The sequence below is a fragment of the Copidosoma floridanum genome, unplaced genomic scaffold (assembly GCF_036245765.1).
Source record: "Copidosoma floridanum isolate Cflo_tuat_1 unplaced genomic scaffold, Cflo_Japanese_pri ptg000029l, whole genome shotgun sequence".
Taxonomy (NCBI): Eukaryota; Metazoa; Arthropoda; class Insecta; order Hymenoptera; family Encyrtidae; genus Copidosoma; species Copidosoma floridanum.
This window is the reverse complement of record NW_028321906.1, coordinates 783629-798632: the sequence shown is the minus strand read 5'-3', so window position 1 is coordinate 798632 and position 15004 is coordinate 783629.

Sequence of the window (15004 nt, the reverse complement as noted above, 5' to 3'; positions counted from 1 at the left end):
CCTTTTCTGAGATTGAGTCGCTGTCGAGCGGTAAGTGAGAGTAGGACATCTTAGCTTTAGCTCTTATTACTCTTTGGTTTTTTTTTTCTGCCGCTTTTCTGCCTCTGGGCAGTTTTTGTTTTCAGAAACGTTGCTTGCTCTAATTTTGCAACTGCCAGCGCACGGATTTCTTTTTCCTCCGCTGCAGATGCAAATCATCTTTTACCATCCTGTTGGAGGTTGCCTACTCATCTTCGCATCGTCGGTGACACTTTTTTGGGCATTGATCAGTGGAATTACACTTGCAGTGTCGAGTTCATTCCCACGCGACGTGCCCTATAACTGCTGGCCACCCGTGACCTACCCTGGCATCGAATTTTTTATTGCAGCTGATTTTAGTGCACGCAGTAAGTGTTTATTTTATTGTGGCGTCATTAGTGCGACTTTATATAGCCACCCCGGCCGTCATTGCTTAGTATAAGGCGTTAGTAACACCACTCGCGAAGTTTTTTATTCAATCTTTCTCGCGCCTAAATTCGCAAGGTTACGCTGTAAAACATCTAAATTACACCTGCTCATTGCGTAGCAACAGCTGTGTTTACTTTTAAGTTTTACTTTTGATTCCGATAGTTCTTCAATCATATTGCGTTACACTCACCTTAGTGAGCTCTAGCCGTTACATATCTATGTTATGATTTAATATACCGCCTACGTAATACTTACGCAACTACATTTACATTCGAACATCTGCTTTGTTTTTGATTCTTGACTTTGCTGTACTAGCTATATTGCTATTTAAAATATCTGTATATATAGGATTAGCTTCTGTGATGACTGTTTTTATTTCTCTGGCCATACTGTATATACTCTAGTCACGTTATATCTAGCTCGTTTACTTATTTGAGTTATATTACATTATCACACAATATTATATTAAAAAAAAAAAAAAAAAAAAAAAAAAAAAACTTGATTTTTTATTACCAGCTCGAATTGCAGTATGGCACGAAATATTTTAGCCAATTTTCTTAAATGACTTTGGTATGCGTAGATCCTGTATTATTGGTTGACGTATGAATTTTTCAATTAATAATAACTCATTGGCTTATAAAGTTCACTGCACGGCCTGTGCAAAACCTTTCCATAAACGCTGCGTTCACCCGAGTTGGTTCATTAATAAGACAATCGTTTTCTGTTGCTGTTCGTTGGTACCCAGACCGTTAAACACGCCACTTCTTAATTGTACTACTCTTCCAATTTCCCCTTCCCTCAGCAATAGATCCACTTTGACCCCTAAACTACCCACCCTGTCCAAAAAACGCTCCCTCTCTCCTTCCGATTCTATTCCACCCCGACTAACCAAACACGCCAAAACGCAAACGACCACAAATTGTGCAAGCAATATGGGGGGTACTGAGCCAACATTGCGGGATATTTTGACATCACTAGATGATTTTCGTGCTGAGCATAAAAGGGATATGGGCGGCTTCCATGCATCGATTAAGCAGCAGAGTAAGGAGGTGGCAACACTTAAGTCAATTGTCAATGCTCAAGCATCTCAGTCCCTACTGGTTGACACTGCCGAATTTCTCATCACAAACATCCCGGCCGCTGTCATTGCATCGGATGCAGATATCGTCAAGCGTGTGTTGGAGACCATTGGCTCGTCTGACCTACTGCCATTTGTTACATCGGTCAAGCCTTGGATTCCGCACAAAAAGGACGCCTCAAATTTGACCATACCTGCGGCGTCTCGTGGTATCGTGGCCGAGGCTGTTTCGGTGAAGGTTCGCAATCAAATAGTGGGCAAATCTAGCAAGCTGGCTAGGCTCACCTCAAATGACATCTTTGGCACTGGTGCAGATCAACTTATTTATCTGCGACCTTTATTGCCGCCTCAGGTCTACTCGTTATGGAGATCGGCTGTCAAAGCCCGAAAAACACTTAATTACGCTTTCCCTGTTCTTCGTAATCTTACCGTCTGTATGCGAGTGGAACGTGATTGCCCGCTTATACCCATCTATTCTGTCGCAGATCTATCGGCTCTCGAACCAAAAAGACCACCCGCCCAGCAATGACGCCAGTACCATGAAGTACCTTCAATATCTTCTAAAAATTCCTTCAAAATAGGACACGTAAATATAAATCGTCTAAAACGAAATTTCAATGATTTAGAGCTAAAGTGCTATAATGAAAGATTCGATGCACTCGCTCTTACCGAAACTTGGCTCACTGATTATGACGATGATGCCATACTAAATTTGGCTGATTACACATTATACAGGAATGATCGTTGTGGTAAGGAGGGGCGAGGCGTGGGTCTATACATTCGGAACTCATATAAGGTTAAAATTCTTAATAGATCTGATCCTCAGTATGACAGTACGCCTGAATTTTTAATTGCTGAATTGACCTGGTCGGGTGATACATTGCTAGTTGCGGTTGTATATAGGCCCCCAAACACGGCAGTTCCCACTCAATTTTTCGAAATTTTATCACAGTTCTTACCAAAATATAATCATATAGTTATCACCGGTGATTTTAATGCCAATATGCTTACAGTAAACCCTGCTTCCTCGTCCATAAATAATTACCTTGACACTCTTTCTCTTTCATTAGTACACTCGGAACCCACACATCACACTTTCTATAGAGATCGCCCTACACACACCTGGATTGACCTGTTTATACTTAGCTCTCTTTCATTTATTGAATCTTACCACAAGTCGCAGACACCTTTTACACCCGGCCATGATTTCATCACTCTTAATCTGAAATTCGATAAGCCTCCACCAACAGTCACCAAATTTATCACCCGGAATTTTTCACAAATAAATCTAGATATTTTTAAACGACATGTTTTTAATAGTTTAGGCTGTATTGATTTTGCCTCCAATGGAGTGAGCCTGAGTGATTCTGTCGGTGACTTCACTAGGGTCCTTGTGTCCTCTTTCGATGCGGTTGCTCCTCTTACAACTGTAGCCTTAAAATCAACTTTTAAACCATAGATAGACCCTTCGATCCGAGGATTCATGAGGACCCGTGATGCTGCCTACAAGCGAGCTTTTCGTACTGGCTGTGGCACTGATTACGAGGTTCTTAAACAGAAACGCCGTATAGCCCAAAATACCATTGACATTGCGAAGAATAGGTATCTTTCGAACAGGTTTGCTATTGCGGCGTCCGCTAGAGCCCAGTGGTCCGTGATTCGTAGCCTGGGTTTGACTGGCACCCGATTACCATCCCCGTTGTCAAGATTTACAGCTCAGACTCTTATAACGCATTACACAGATGTTTTTTCGGGTCATCCTGCATTAAATGTAGCCACCCTACAGAGTGTGCTAGACATTCAACTTAATTATAACAAACCCATTTTTTCTTTTACCGATGTTACACCTGAAAATGTAAAAAGCGCGCTCTCCTTGAATCAATCTAATGCCCCCAGTAGTGACGGTTTATCTTCAAGAATGTTGAAACTTATATCTGATGTTTTACCCGAGCCCATTGCGTTACTCACGAATAAGTCGTTCAGGGAAGGTGTGTTTCCATTGCAGTGGAAGTCGGCATTAGTAACTCCATTATCCAAGATAAAGGTTTCGGTTACACCATCTGATACTAGACCTATATCGAAACTCCCGGATATATCAAAAATAGTCGAGAGACTAGTGCATAATCAGCTGTCCACTTTTATTGAAAATAATAATCTATTTTGTCAAAATCAAGCTGGCTTCCGTAAGGGGCACAGCACTCAGTCAGCTATGCTTCATGTGATAGACGATGTTAAACGTGCCATAGATAATAAAAGATTGACTGCATTGGTATTGTTTGATTACTCAAAGGCCTTTGACACTGTACCACACGCCCTACTCTTAAAAAAACTACGCCATTTCAACTGTGACGACCTTACAATTCGTTGGTTTTACGATTATTTATCAAACCGTATACAGGCCATTCACAAAAATAGCAATGTTGTATCTGATTGGCTGTCTCCAACTTCTGGTGTCCCACAGGGAAGTATTTTGGGGCCACTACTTTTTCTTATATATATTAATGACCTGCCTGGTGTCCTGAACCACTGTAGCTATCAATTATACGCAGACGATCTGCAAATTTATTATCATTTTAATATTGATCAAATAAGTGCTGCTTTTAACAACATTCAAGCTGATATCAACGATATACTGAGTTGGTCAACAGCAAATGGACTTTCCATAAATCAACGGAAGACCAAAGCTATGCTCTTGGGTAGTGCGAGTTTTCTGTCCAGGCTCGATTCTTGGCACCTGCCGACCCTGTCGCTTAACGGTGAAAATATTGAGTTTATCTCACAGATTAAATCTCTTGGCTTATGGCTGACACCTTCTCTGCATTGGGGTCGACACGCTACTGATGTCTCTGGCCGCCTCTTTAGAGCTTTATACTCGATCAAGCACTTTAAGCATGCTCTTTCATTCGAATTGAAGAAGAAATTAATTGAGAGTCTTGTGTTTCCCATATTTGACTATATGTCTGCAGCTTATCACTCGATTGATTCAGTGTCTAATGTCAAACTACACAGAGCATTAAATGCTTGTGTACGCCTTGTTCATGGGAATCTGCCTCGTTTTGAGCGCGTCACTCCATATCGCTTGGCATTGGGTTGGCTTGACGTAGACAGTAGACGGAATTATTTTCTCGGGTCTTTTGCTTTTACCACAATAGCGCGAAATCGACCACTATACATCGCAAGGCACTTCATTCAGGTAAATGACAGCACTGTGCTGCGCAGATCGGTCAGGATTCCGCCCAAGAGCCTACTTTGTCCAGTCTTTCGAACCGAGACTTATCGTCAGTCTTTTTTAATCCAAGCTACCTACCTTCTAAATTAACTTGGTTTCCTTACCTTTGATCCCTCACTTATAAACGCATTCAAGAGCACACTCTGGCGCGCACTATTAAACGAGGAAAGATTCAACTCGGGTCTGGAACCTGTTATTATTTGACTGAACAATATCTGCCTTTAAGCCCAATATTATTATTATTTATTGTTTTTATGAATTATTGTTAAAATCACATTTATTATTTTTATTTTTATTATAACATAAATTTAAATAGTTGTCCATATAGTCTCAGTTTCAAAACTACTTATTAAATAAGAATATTCTTAGTTGTCAACTATTATTTCAATATTTTTATTTTGTTACTTTTTATATTGTATAATTTAATTCTAATTCTTTTTCATAATATTTGCAAATGCGATTAATTTGTGACTAATTTTAAGTACATATGCACTGCAAAAATTTACCTGTATAATACATATGTAAATCTTATTAAATATATTTACTGTAATATCTTCCGATGACCAGACATGGTTTCAACCACAAGGTCTCAATAAAGTTACAATACAATACAATACAATACGTATCTTGCTACAAGTATTCTGATAAAGAACGATAAATCGCTTATTTTTGTAATGAAGATGCCCATACGAGTTGTCTAAATTCTTAGCATAATTTTGAAAATGGCGATTTTTGTGGCAGTCGGCTGAAATATTGTACGCTCATGTCAACCGTCGATTTGTTAGCGATAATAACAGTGTGGAACAAATTATCATACCTTAATTTTTAATTTTACATTGTTACAGATTGTTCTCATAGTATTTCGTTTAATGAGTGATTGCACCACAGAATCGTATGTGGCTCTGCTGTCGAAGATAAAAGAGGTGAATCCTCTTTTCAATCCGACTCATATTATGTCTGATTTTGAGCAGGCTCTCAGGAGTGCCTGTAAACGTGTTTTTCCAGCAGCAGTTATCCTTGGATGTTGGTTCCATATGGGTCAGGTAATGTTATCCTATCTTACTAATATATAAAGCAGAAGCGCTAAAACCGTTGTAATCGCTAACCGCGAAAACTACTGAACCGATTTTGTTGAAATTTTGCACACTGATTCATGATACTTCCTAGATGGTTTTAGTATAGTTTTTATCTAAAAAAATTTAATAACAATAGCAATAAATGAGCTCAAAGTTTTGCAAAAATATGCCAGCTTTTCACTTTAGTTCAGTAAAATCCGCTAGGTGGCGTCGACATAAAATCGAAGCTACCTGAAACATAATTGAATAAGTGTGGTTATAATAGGCTGGAGCGTCTCCATAGTGTTGTAGTCGAGCTTCGGCAATTCAACGAGTTCTATTGAGAATGCTGATAATAGTCATGCCACTGGGTATCCCGGTTACGGACGACACTCTTCTCTAAGGGGAAAGGGACCTAGGTGTCCATTCACCCTGAATCTCGACGAGTGCGATCAAAAAAAAAAAAATTTATTTCCAATTGATGCCGTCTCTGCCACAATACCAGGAGACATATCTAGGCAGAGCACAATCTGCACCAACTCTTCATAGTTGTGTGACAGTCCCACCATTCTACCGGGTGCAGTTAGAGAATTTGTGGCTACAAATGTAAGCAAGGGAAAACAGCTCTGAGGGGCATGGGCAGCCACAACGGCTACCTTCTTGGTCGTCGCGTTTCCAATGCGCTTACCCACATGTACCCGTCTAACGATGAGCGGTTGGTTATCCGGGGAACGACCCGAGACGAGATATTCTTTGGTCAGCAGCTCACCTCCCTCTATCACAGTCTCCGTACATCGAGACTCTCAGGGTAAGAATCAAGCAACCGTAGCCAGCTCTTCATCATCAGGAATAAGAACAGCCTGGAAGTTTTACCACTGGCGCTTTTTAGGGCCATTAGAGGTATTTACGTTCCCTACTTAACCATCAATTTCATCGGTTCTTTTTAGGGGCCACCTAAGTGTAAACTACCTTGCCAACAAATACATTTTTACTTCTATTCCCGGAAGCGATTCCTCGACTAAAAGACTATATTAACTAAAGACGGGCACTATTGAACCAAGTCAACCATTCACTAGCAGACGCACAACGTCACCTGCGGAGTTGTTCTTCGCGAGGCTGGAGAACCCGGGGACCGACGACCCTATACTACCCTCTCGACTCTAAGCATTCAACCAGGAATCACTGATTCTCTCCAGAGTCTGCGTTGGGCAAACCTATAACAGCTGTTTAGGAAAAAAAACTTGAGCCAACGGGACAGCCTCCACTGGACAAGTATCACTAACCAATCTCCCCATCTAAGATCACCGAAACAACTGAATCTGCAAATAAAAAAGGTGCTTTAGACACCAACGTCTTTGACGTTATACCGGAAGACGTTGGGAAAGAGCACTACAACTAGCCCCAAAGCTTTGGACTTTTTAATTTTTCTCCCGATCAGTCTGGGTTTTCAACAGCAGGCCAGAGAAGATCACCTTGAGGTATCCAGGCAGTCACAATTGCTGTTAACTGCAGTCAAGAAAGAGTTAACTTAAAAAGCTCACCGGTCTTTTTTAGGGCCATCGGACGTCGAACTACCTTGCCAACAAATATATTAGAACTTAACAAAGTTGACAGAAAACACACTTCAGGGGTCACACAAATTTTAAGCATGCCAAAAGTCGCAAGAGGGTGAATCGGAAGAAAAACTTCAAGTGTATCTAATTAATACAATTTTACTTAGGCGTCAAGAAACTGACGCAGAAAATTTATCGAGATTGAAACAGCAGCGTCAAAATTGACAACTAAAGAGTCCATTACGTGAAAGATTAGCTTTTCACAGCAACCTTTGAAATCTTTAAAGATCCTTCTTCAGATTTTTTAATGAGTAGAAAATGTATTTGTGTTTTTGTGGCAATAAAAATGTAGATTTTTAGGTTCAGGACTTTGTTGCTCTGGTAATAAAGTTGTGAGATATGAGAAAAAAAATTTTTTTTAATAAAAATTTTTTGGGGGTTTAAAATCTTAACAGCTTTAAAAAATAGCCGTTTTCGTAAATTACACGGGGGAAACTGTAAATCAACGGCTTCTTATGGCCACCGATTATTTTATGGTATAAAGAACGCTCGGTACTTTTCAGCATAATAATTTTTTCGAATTTTTACACCTCATTATTTAACCAAATAAACTATAAGGATTTCGAAAAAATATGTTTTTAATAAGAAGATTTTTGTTCTTTGATGTATCAGGAATATGTGTAAAATTTATAACTGAAAATGTTTCATATTACATGTCAACACACTACGGTGTTTTATTTAGTAAGTCTCGGGCGAAGCCGAGATGGGGGGCTGCTAGTCACCATATAATTTACAAAAAAACAAAGAGATGCATGAAGTTAGGAACTATGGAAGAATAAATAATCAAATGTAATATGCTGTTGTAGCGACTCGATCGAATGTAAGAAATGTCATGCTTGAAAAACGCGTAATTTTGTGAAAAATTCGGATCGTGTATAAAAATTTGTTTTCTAATTATTAATTATCCATCGTAAGTAACACATTTATTTTGTAATTGCAGTTTGAAAAAAAAATTTTCGATACATTAAACAATATAAGTCATTGCATGTCAACTTGCCTGGTGCGTCAGATCGAGCTGCAGAAATCGTCGCTTGAAAGAGAGAAGGTGCCATTTTATTATTGCTCTAAAAATGGCCATTTTTTTTGTGCTAAGAACAGTGCTACTTCGCTTGTACGCTTGGTAAGGTTCCATTTCACGTTTGGATTAAAGAAAGAACCTTTTTTCTAAATTATTGTTTCGTAACATTATCATTGTGTATGATTTAAAACAACAATAATCCTGTACTAGCGGTGTGACTACATGAATAAAAGAAAAATTTCAAAAACGAAGTAACGCCTTTCTTACAGAAAAAAATGAATGGCACATTGTAATTTCTGAAATAAGAAAATATCTTACTTACGGTTGAAATGTAATGGCATCTTATTTCTCAAAAGCGATAGAGTAAGATAGGCCTCTGGGTAATTTTGATGTATGGGAATTAAAGGTTACACATCAAAGATGTGTGCAAGGCACGTGTGTGGTTGTTTCGAACACTGTTTACTTTTCCTATCTCGAGAATTTTGGAAGGGCTGGTGTGCCCTCGGTAGAAAAAACAGTGCTCGGCACATAGGTAACATCCATCAGGGACTACCTTACGATCCCTCGGGCCTGCTTCGCAAAATCTGTATTACTTATTTTCAGACTAAAATCTGAATTAGCTCTTTCATGATCCAACAGTCGGCTTTTTTTGTAATACCAGTAGTAAGTCACTTTTACTTTCGTGAAAAAACGGGTCTGTGGAGAAAATTTCCTGTTTTTGTATATTACTCGTAATCTGTACCGTAAAACATGGAACGCCCGACGTGTCGTACTAACAGGGTCGATGTCAACTAACTAATGTCGATGATGAGTTATATTAATGCATGTTCGTCTTCCTGGTCGTGCACGAGTTCGTATTGCGTAAGCAAGGTATTTATGACATAGGTTTATTGTTATTTATTATTTAATATTATAATTGTGTAAAAAAGGTGTTTTAATTTCCCCCAGTACGAAAATTATCTAAGTGAACTAACGATAAGTGAGTATAACCGATAGTAAGAAGTAGTAAAGTCTATATTTAAGACTGGAAATAAAATTTGATAACTTTGTATTATACGGTTGTGTGTAACTTAATATTATTATTTTTTTAAACAAAAATGTTAAAAAATTTAGTAAATTATCTATTAATAAATGTTTATTTTACTCTAGTACACTGGCAGAGTTGAGTTAGGTAATTAGGTATTTACAATAGCATACAAAAATAAAATAATAAGTACACGGCACATATTGCACCGCGTATGTCGGCTAGCACTCATGTAGCTGTAGAATTATAACTAATTTTTGATAAAAATTTTGTAGTATTATTAAATGAAGGATTAATTTTATTATTTGTGAATATTAGTTGTTATAAATTCCCATTTTTTATCTTTTTTTATGAATAATTGATAAAAATGAGATTTTTTTGCTAAAGCCATACGGCATTTATTTGTAATCGTCAATTTGTTGTTAAACAGGCCGTTTTCAACAATGCGAAAAAGGAGAGGGTGGCATACAAGAGAGATAATAGGACTAAAAATGAAGAAAAACATTACTTGTGAAGAAATTTATTGTGCTCGCCCTACTGCCAGAAAACTTTATGTGGACGGGTTTCAATATTATTGAAACAGAACGAGTTACAAAGTTTCCCGATAATTTAAAATTAATGTTATTTTTCCGATACTTTATCGATCAATGGATGGGTGACATAAAGTTTTGTATATACCGAGAAGATAGACGCACCAATAACGTTATGGAAGCATTCCATCGGTGGTTAACACGAATCTTGGGGAGTCACGCAACCGTGGATGAGTTCCTAAGCAAGTGTATTATACGTATTTCTGTAGCTCTATTGTTCATTCAGAATAAGCCTGATACGTCGTTTGTTTTTTTTTAACTCGGAAAAAACTGATTTAAAAAATGGTCGGTCACAACTGTGAAACTTGTAATGGTACAACTTTCAACAACGTTTCACGGCAGGAAAAGTTTTTTGTATTTTTTAGTGTGGAAAAATCCCTATCCGATTTTGTTAATAATTTTATGTTGTAAAGCATTCGTGTTTAATGTTAAACGAACAATTATTTGTTGTAATTAGATAAAAAATTTTGTATTTCCCGCCAACTTGTATCATGTTTACTTTGCCAAACAGCAGTCACCACTAGATTTATTGTATAATTATTATATATTTCTCATTATAGACATTCGCTGAGTTCATATTTCAAATGTTCTAGGAGGACTTGTGGAAGTTGTTCGTAAAGCACGACACACAATGAAGCAAGGAATGTTTTTTGAAATGGAAGAATGTAGAGAAATCAGTAAAAAAAATAAGGACAGAAACAACGCAATAGACAATGCTTGGAATAAGCTAGACCAGGGCAATGGGATATCACACGATTCTTAAATGAGATGGCTCTTGTAACTAAAGAAGATAATTATGCGTTTTCATGCCTCTCTCAAAAAATGCATATAATCTGTTGTTCTGGAGAAACAAAGTGCGGCAGGCAAATTCAAACGAACGTAGTAGCCAAGTTGTACATTGATACAATGTTATTTCATGTATTTATAAACTTTATGTACAAAAAATAGTAATAAATAATTAAAAAACTTTCCCTGAGAAAACATACCCACCTGAGATAGTCACCTTAGATCTCAGGTGAGATTTACTAATGTAGCTACTGTCGAAAAGAAGTACGATTCGATCTTGAATATTTAAGCGACAACCGAATCGCGTCTTTCTTCCACACCCGGTTCCTGAACGTTATATGATAATCACCTGATGTTTTGGCATGATATTCACCCGATTTTCTCGTGATAATCACCTGATTATCAGCTGATTTTCACCTGAGAATCAGCTAATTGTCACCAATTACACAGCAGGTGAATCAGCTGGTAATCAGGTGATTATCATGAGAAAATTGGGTGAATATCTGGAGAATATCGTGCCAAAATATCAGGTGATTATCAGCTAATTATCATCTGACGCTCAGAAACCGGGCATCAATCCTGAAACACCCTTTTTTTCGCGGCCACTTAAAATCTTTTCTTGTTTTGTGGCAAACTATGACTGTACTAGCTTTCGTGGCAACACTAATTGTACCCAATTGCATTATAGTAAACTGCAAATCGAAACTCTTTTCGTAAGTTTTGACGGTATTATCATCATTTTTTAGATTATTTTATAAGTTATACGGGTGAACCTGAGAGGCAAAGTGAGAGTAATGAGAATTCCATCAAGCATGAAATTATTGAAGCTACAGAAAAAGAAGCAGAGCGATTAGTTGAACCAATGAAACAAGCTGAAAATAATCAGGTTATACAGTCGCCATTTTTTTTAGAACATAATGGTCAACTTGTTGATCAACTAGTTTACAGAAAAACAGCAGAAAGGTGGGTTCTAAAAGGAATACTCCGGAAGAATGACGAATAAAATAAAAGTGGTTTTACGATAAATAAAAAGAGAATGCCAGAGTAACTTCCTAATCTATTCGTTCCTTAATAATGAAACTTTTAATTTTGAAGCATATACTTTTTCCTTACACCTCCGCCGAAAGTTCGTTCCATCTGACCCGATTTTGAGCTAGAAAAAGCCTCATATCAGTCCTGCCATATATGCGCAGAACGAAGTGCGCAGATATATATAGTTATATATTCAGCACCGAGAAGCAGCAGTAGTTATACAATACATATATATATATACGGCTAACGGAGTTATAACCTTTATAGTTTATACAACACAGAAAATCATTGGATATTTATTTACATAAATTATTGGATGTATATGTATATTTTTTTTTTTGCACAATTTACATGTATAAATAAATTTATTAATTTCACATGAACAGAGTACACAACACAAAATTAAAACTACCAAATTAATGTTTTTTTGATCAGTTACTTTCACTTTAATGATTTATTTAGTATATAAATGTAGTATATACATGTCATATTACAAAAATAAACTATGAAATCTTTTATTTAATCGAATTATGCTTATCACAATCATAATAGTTATTGATAATAACCTGATTTATTTTGCACTTACGGATATAAACATTAGAATTTTTAAAATGATCTTTATAGGATCCATGATTCGAATTTAAACGGATTTCTCTTCCTCTCGTTTTGCCAGCACGACCAACCTGCACAAATCCTCGGCCCAATCTGATTCTATATAGTATAATACAGTCTCGGCGAGCGTATATATATAGATATACCTATACACATGTACACTCATCTACGTGCATTTAAGTGGTATTGTTCGAGCGACCGATCGATCAATAATAATGCATAATGCACTAAATCTTTGACTGGATCTTTAAACCATCATTTTTAACAAAATTAAAACCGTGGTGACGAACTTTCGGCGGAGGTGTAAGGAAAAAAAGTATACGTACCACGGCCAAAAAGTGGGGCTACATCTGACCGCGCATTACCGGCCTCGCCTTCGGCTCGGCCGATAATATAGCGCGGTCAGTAATAGCCCCACTTTCTGGCCTAGGTACGTAATATACTAATTATTTTAGGCTGGAAATAGTACAATATACTATCAAAACCAACGTGTAATTTTGTTTTTATTTATTCAATTTTTTATGTAAAAAAAGTTATCTTCTAAATATCATAACTATAAACAACTCTGAAATATCTCAAAAATTCCATAAAAAGCATATGAATTAACATTTAAAAAAATGTATTTTTAAAACACCAAATATCTCAATAAAATAATTCTTGATAACGAAGCTCCAAGTTTTGTTTTCAACGCTGATAAGAATCTTTCAATAATTAAAATAAGCCTTGTTGTAACATATTGGTAGGCAGGTTCTTAAGATGTGAGTGATCCTTCATTCATTCATCACCCATTCATTCACACAAAAGAAACACACAAACATAATCACTGTAGTGAAAAATTGCTTCATTAACAACTATTATAACATATATAACAAGTGCCAAGGTACAAAGTTCATGGAAAAAACAACAATAATAATATACCTTTCGGCATACAGATTTTTATTTTGTAGGAGCTCGTCGTCAGTTCTCACTTGGAAATATTCAAACTCTGGAGAGAGCTGGACAACAAAGTCCTAATTTTATAAGCGCATTTTAAAAACATGTAAGTTGTAAAATTACAACAGAGAAAAAATTGTCCCTACTCAATGAGGAAAGCCTCAATAATGTAATGGTTGACAGTTTCAAAGAAAAACTATATTTATTTATTTACATGCCCACAGTGTATCAACCACATAGCTTGTACGTCAAGGCTTTGTTATATTTGCTAATTGATTAAGTAAATTGCCAAAGTAGGAGTGACATTTCATAATATGATAAAGTACAAGACACACCTAACAATGAGCTTAACGAATGTGTTGTCAGTGGTGTATATATTGAAATAACTAATTTGGTTTTAGGTACTATTGTTGAACATTTTATCAACAGATCATGTATCCTCTTGTTGATGCTAAAAAGCAGCTTTTTCAATTCAGCCTTTGAACACTATCAACCTCAAATTTCACTATATTTCTGATTGTTGTCGATACATATAAAATATTGGATTTTTTGTTGTTTATTTAATACAGTGTACAGCTATCTGAAAATTGCATTATTATTAGTTTTTTAAATTCAGAAATAATGGTCTTAGGTTGATTCGGTTTTGATTACTTTGATTTATAGTTTGTAATATATTAAAAAAGTATTGATTTTTTACTGTAATAATTACCACCACTGTTACTTTTATTGTGTATCTGATAAATAAAAAGACTAATTTTCCATTTTTAACGTCAAACAGTGACAGCGTACAAAGAAAAGAAAAAACCTTTTGCACATGGGGTATGCTATTATTCGTTGAGCATGTACGCACATCATCACCAGGAACGTTAGCAACAGCGAGTCTATCTATAAGACACCGAGCATATTATTATATTCAATGTTACTCCACCATCACCAGTTAAAGTAACACATGGACCCGAGCAGTAGGAGATTAAATAGGCTGAAACAAGCATGATTGTCCTGGGCGACTAAATCACCATCATAGGAAAATGGACTTATCCTGGACCAAATGTCAAGTCTGTTTTACGAATATTTTATAATTATTAAAAATGAAATGTATTTGTATACTTGTGATGACGATGTATAGACTGTACACTTACTCATGACAGTGTTTGCTCTTGACAGTATAGGCTCGACTAACGGATGCTGAGATTGGTGCTTTTTATCTTGGAGACGACGTTTAGCATAGTGTAGTATCCTTTGTTAATGATCTTATACATCATCCCAAGGTAAATAATCATACACTATAACATAATAAGAAAATAAACGGGCACTGCAGCATTTGTAAATGAATACTGGTATGTAAAAATAACATTTATTCTTCATTGTTATACTAATGTCATTCACGTTACTCTTAATACGTGATGTTAAACGTCCTTCCTAGGAATGAAGCATCAACCTCAGCTCCAAAAGTTTGAATCTATACTGTAAAAAGGAGAGCTGTCCTGAATGACTACATCATCATCACCAGGAAAAATACAAATACATTTTATTTTCAATATCCATCGACAGGCACTCTCTCACCAGCATGACGACTCCAATTCACAG